This window comes from Protopterus annectens, chromosome 16.part0 (genome assembly GCF_019279795.1).
Source record: "Protopterus annectens isolate FY-2018-M chromosome 16.part0, PAN1.0, whole genome shotgun sequence".
Lineage (NCBI taxonomy): Eukaryota > Metazoa > Chordata > Ceratodontiformes > Protopteridae > Protopterus > Protopterus annectens.
The window spans coordinates 137,985,526-137,991,525 of record NC_056750.1 but is presented as its reverse complement, the minus strand read 5'-3'; the positions used below and the strand labels follow the sequence as shown (position 1 = coordinate 137,991,525).

Sequence of the window (6,000 nt, the reverse complement as noted above, 5' to 3'; positions counted from 1 at the left end):
CCTCCTTTGGGGAAACTTTACATACCATGAGGGAACATTTCCACTGGGAAGGCCAGGACTACTCTGATTCTATGAAAAGGCTCCAAGAGTTCCTTTTACTACCCCAGCACAGACCACTTGCTATCCCTCCAGTTTTAGATATTGTGGATGATGTTTACTTGGAGTCTAGTCTAAATCCAGACTCTCTACCTCCTGCTCCAGCCAAACCAGACAGATACTACAGAGTACCTGACTCACACAAATTCCTTTATAAAAGCCCTGTGGCTGACCCAGAAACAATTTCCCAGGGTCCTAAGGGAGCTAAAGCTTCTATGGCTAAAAATCCTGTGCCCTCTGAAAGGGATTCCAGAGCCCTAGATAGATGGTGAAAGAAAATATACACCTCAGCAACTCTGGCTATGAGAGCATTAAATTGTCAGTTCCACATGCTGAAATATCAGCAATTCCTAATGTCTCAATTAAAACAAAAAATGAGCACACATACTGCACAGTCTGAATTCAAGGAAATGCAAGATCTGTTGCATGCAGCTGAATAGGTGGGCAAACATACTTTACAATGTGGATTTGATTCATTGGAAGCTTCCTGTAGAGCAGCTGTTACTGGCTCTGTCATACGTAGACATGCTTGATTAAAAGAACAAACCCTTCCTGATCATGTTAAAGCAAAATTATTGGATGCACCTTTACAGCAGGATGTATTATTTGATGTCAGAACAGAAGAGGTTTTAAAGAAAATGGAGGATAGTGTTAGATTTTATTAATATTAGTCTGAAATTAATTATGTTGTAAATATGCTGAAAGAAAAGGCTTGCTTAAATGCAGAAACAAAATTTAGTAATATGTGATCAGCAGTCATACTAAATGACCATGGCTTGGAAAAGGAATCTGCTGAATGGACATTTTTCCCTTACAGACTCAAAACAGGATGTATGCAAGAGCAAAAATACAAAATCTGCTTTTAAAGAATGGACATTTTTCCCTTACAGACTCAAAACAGGATGTATGCAAGAACAAAAATGCAAAATCTGCTTTTAAAGAACAATGACATGTTATTCTGCATGGAAAAACAGGATATGGCACAAGAACAGATGTTTTTTATACAAAGATCCAAATAAAATACAGGATGTTCACACTGTCAGAAAAGCTGATCTCTGACAATGTGTTCTCTCAAAAATATGTTTTTCTTCATAAAAAACAGGATATGCTTATCAGCATTGGCACAAGAACATATGTTCATATACACAGATCCAAATAGAATACAGAACAATGTGTTTCCTCAAAAATATGTTTTTCTACATGGACATCAGGACACTGTTAAAGGATATTCACACTGTCAGAAAAGCTGGTCTCTTACAAGACATTGTTAAACAAGGAAGCTTAGTATTGTTTCTACAGGACTAAAACTGTATATAAAGAGCTGTATAAATCCAGTTATGTTAGAGGTATGATAGGGACACAAGTCCTAAGGTAAATGTTATATCTCTCACATCATTTGTACTATATGAGAAGTAAAGTTGGAACAGTACTTTTAAGCTGCAACGTGGTTTTGTTTGATTTATTATAAAAAGTTATTTGTTACTGCTCTCTAAAGTTGATGCTGCAAAGTATATTCTCTCATCAGTGTATATTCTGCAAGTTTCTGTATGCAACAGACTGTGAATGCAAATATAACCAGACTTTGAATTTTAGCAGAATTCAGCCAGCAAGACTGTCTTAAGAAATATGCAAATCCATCCCACAGCAAGTAAGCTCCAGCAAGCAGCACCAAGCAGTAAGCAGAGAGAGCTCAAAATATTTTTTCAGATAGGGCAAAGTCTATGCAGACGGTCAAGGATTTTTTGCAGGTACAACCCCCTCGTTTCAGCAGAAATTGGCCAACAAAAAACTGGTTCTTTCCAGCTTCAGACAGATCACAGAGAGGCAAATACAGACGCCCAAGGGGCAGAGGTCAGTCACAAGGCCCTTACAAACCTCGTCAATGGGGTACTGCTACCCAGAAAGGAGGAGAAGACAGGCCCCAGGCTAGCAGAAGACAAACACAATGACTCAATCCTCAAACTACCAAGCAAATCTCTCCTGGCAGCTCCCTTGGGAGGAAAATTAGCTTTTTTGCAGACAACTGGCACATCATCACAAAAGACAAATGGGTTCTAGACATTGTCTCTCAAGGATACAGATTCCACTTTCAAACCTTACCAAGGATAAAAGGAATGCCAAACCTGCCACCAAATCAATGGGCAGAGGCACAAAAACAAATGACAGCTCTCATGGACATGAGAGCCATTCAACAGGTACCTACACAGGAGCAAGGACAAGGATTTTACTCAAGACTCTTTCTAGTCCCAAGAAAGGACAAAGCATGTTGACCCATTCTGGATCATTCAATTCTGAACACCTATCTGCAAGTACCAAAATTCAAGATGCTAACACTACAGCAGCTTCTTCCCATGCTGGGCAAGAATGCTTGGCTGGTAACGGACCTCAAGGAGGCATACCTGCATGTCCCTATCAGACAAAATTGCAGAAGATACCTCCGCTTCATTGCAGGTTTAACGCATTATCAATTCTCTGCACTGCCCTTTGGCTTATCTACTGCGCCCAGGGTCTTCACAAAATGCCTGGCACCAGTAATTGCATACTGCAGACAAAGAGGAATTCAAATATACCCATACCTGGATGACTGCCTTATTCAAGCAGAAAGCAAGGACATTCTTTTAAAGCATCTGGCATTTGTCAAACACCTTCTAAGTTGCCTAGGGTACACAGTAAACGAAAAGAAATCAAAACTAGTGCCCTCACAAAACATAATATTCCTGGGTGCCAGCTTGAATACAACGGCCCAGATGGCTTATCTTATGCCAGACAAGAAACAACAGCTGACTCAATATTTCAAAATAATGGCAACAAAGACCCAACTACCTGCAAGAAAAATTCTGCAGGTCTTGGGCTTCATGGCATCTTGCATACTACTAATACCATTTGCAAAGCTGCATATGAGGAAATTACAGTGGTACCTAAAAAGCGTATGGTCTCAACACAGCCACAGCTTGGACACAATGATATCTCTCATTCCCTGCCTACAAACAGGAGTTTCTATGGTGGTCACAGGCATGTCACCTCAACAAGGGTCAGCCTTTCACCTTGCCCCCAGCCAGGCAAACTATGACAACAGATGCATCGGACTATGCCTGGGGGGCACGGTTTACTATTAAAAATTCAGGCACGTCGACTTTCTATGTCGAAAGTTCGAAAATAGTAATGTCGACTTCAGAAAAACAATCTAGGACTGTGTTTTAACATGGGTCGAGGTAGGGTAGTTCAGAATAATACTGAACACCTACCTCGACCCATGTTAAAACCATTCGTAGATTGTTTTTCTGAAGTCGGCATTACTATTTTCGAACTTCCGTGTTCGACTATAGTAAAGTCGACGTAGTGCCGTTCGACATTTTAATAGTAAACCGGGGGGCACACATGACAGGACAGTGCGTTCAAGGCATATGGACTGCAGATCAAAGGAATCTGCACATCAATCAAAAAGAGATGCTAGCTGTACAGAATGCTCTGACAGCCTTCAAGAATCTACTACATCCAGGACAACTTACAATAAAAACGGACAACACCACAGTAATGTGGTACATAAACAAACAAGGGGGTACACACTCCTACCCTCTATGCAGGCAAGCAATGACCTTGTGGAACACAGCTCTGGCTTACCAAGTTCAGTTATAAGCTCAATTCCTGCCAGGAAAAAAAACACATTGGCAGACGACCTCAGCAGAAACATCATGGATCCCCACGAGTGGAAACTGGAACCACAAGTATTTGCAACGATAACTCAAAAATGGGGCCTTCCAGACATAGACCTATTTGCCAGTCCTCAAAACTATCAACTAACAAAATTTTGTATAAGGACACTTCAACATCAAGCTTGGAAAGTGGACGCACTGTCATTCATTTGGAAAATGCTGACAGTATATGCCTTCCCGCCATTGCCTCTCCTCACAAAGGTGCTTCTGAAAGTCAGAAAGGAGAGACCATGACTGTTACTCATAGCCCCAGCCTGGCCACACCAGCACTGGTACCCACTATTGAGGAATATGGCCCAGGGCCCACCTTGGATTTTACCACAAATTGCCCATTTGCTCACACAGCAAAACAATCAGATTCTTCACAGCCAGCTTAAAACCTTAAATCTGGCTGCATGGAAAATCACCTAAGCATCCAGCCAGCTCCTCTTTCCCAAGCAGTTATGGATGTTATTCTGGAAGCTAGGAGACCCAGCACCAGGAAGGCCTATTCGGACAAATGGAAAAGGTTTTGCGCCTGGAGCCAAGCTAAAGGCCAAAACACACTTCAGCCTCACATGCCTCAGATTCTACAGTATTTAACTGAGATGTTGCACAAAGGACTTTCTTTTTCTTCCATTAAAATCCATGCATCAGCTATTTCAGCCCACTACAATACGGATCCACCCTTATTTTCACATCCACTTCTAAGGCAGTTCCTCAGGGGCAAAAAACATTAGGTCCCCCAGGAGAGCACCTACACCAACATGGGACCTCAATTTTGTTCTGGAAAAACTTACGCTACCTCCCTTTGAACCAGCTTTCTCTGCAGATCTACAGTTTCTGTCATTGGAAGACTGCCCTGCTGCTAGCAATAACTTCAGCTAGAAGAGTCTCAGAGCTGCAGGCACTAATGGCAGTGGAACCTTTCCTAATTTTCCATCAAGACAGAGTTTCTCTACAAACTAATCCTTCCCTCATGCCTAAGGTGGTTTCCGGTGTGGCTTTAAATCAAACCATCCACTTACCCACCTTCTTCAAAAGAGAAAGACTCCTGCATTCCTTGGACATTCACAGGCAACTTCGTTACTACTTGGATAAAAGTAAGGTTTTCAGAAAATCTGACCAGCTCTTTGTATCCAATGCTACAGCTTCACAAGGGAAGGCTATATCAAAACAAACCATTTCCAAATGGCTAGGACATTGCATTCGTTTTTGCTATACCCATCATGGAAAACCAGTTCCTGCTACCATTAGGCCCCACTCTACCAGGGCAACAGCTACATCTACAGCCTTCCTCAGGAGGGTTCCAACCAAGGAGATTTTGGAAGCTGCAACTTGGAGTTCAGTACGCACCTTTACCAAACACTATCACTTACCACTTTACTCTAAGACTAGAGCTGGCTTCGCCACTGCAGTTCTGCAGGGCCTTCTAGCCACCTCTAACCCTCTATAACTCCTCCATCCATCCTTAGCTTTGGGATTCTACCCAAGTGTGATGACTGCAGCAGGGTAACACGATGAACATAGTACAGTTTTGTACCTACCATAAATGTAGATGTTCGAGTGTACACCCTGCTGCAGTCCAGGTTACCCTCCCTCCATCCCCTCTGATCTAACTGGCTAAATCTCTACAATACCTTCCTGATGTATTTGCTTATAGCTGGAGGGATTTTGTGGTTGTGCAAAAATTACTTAATTTGGTACTAATTACTGACCACCTTTTTGGGGGCACCTGACATCTGGGGCAAGAAAGACTGAAGAAAATGGGGTCGGATGCATTATATGTACCCCTGGCGCACTGACGTCGGGGAAGAAGCGATAGCAACTGACGCTGGACCAAGACTTTGGAATTCCGGCCGACTGCGGGACCGCCTGACGACAGGATAACCCAAGTGTGATGACTGCAGCAGGGTGTACACTCGAACATCTACATTTATGGTAGGTACAAAACTGTACTTTTCTGTAGGTAGTGAAGAAGATTTTATTCCACCATTTCAAAAACAGTATTCGATCCTAAAGAAAGCAGAAACAGATGTGCAAAATTGTGTACAACGATGGCTTGATGTGGGAATAATTCAAAAAGGAAATAGCCCTACAAATTCATCCATATAGCCAGTTAAGATGGCACTTACCGATTGGTTATTGATTACAAAAAGTAAACCAATTCATGACTCCCCAGGCTCATCTGATTCCAGGGGTCCCAGAGCCA

The 6,000-nt window shown here is 42.3% G+C and overlaps 1 protein-coding gene across 1 annotated transcript in view; it reads right to left on the bottom strand.

Annotated features, from left to right (window-relative positions):
• PIP4P1 (phosphatidylinositol-4,5-bisphosphate 4-phosphatase 1) overlaps positions 1-6,000 on the bottom strand; it is a 530,596-nt gene that overhangs the window by 146,242 nt on the left and 378,354 nt on the right. The window lies entirely within an intron of this gene.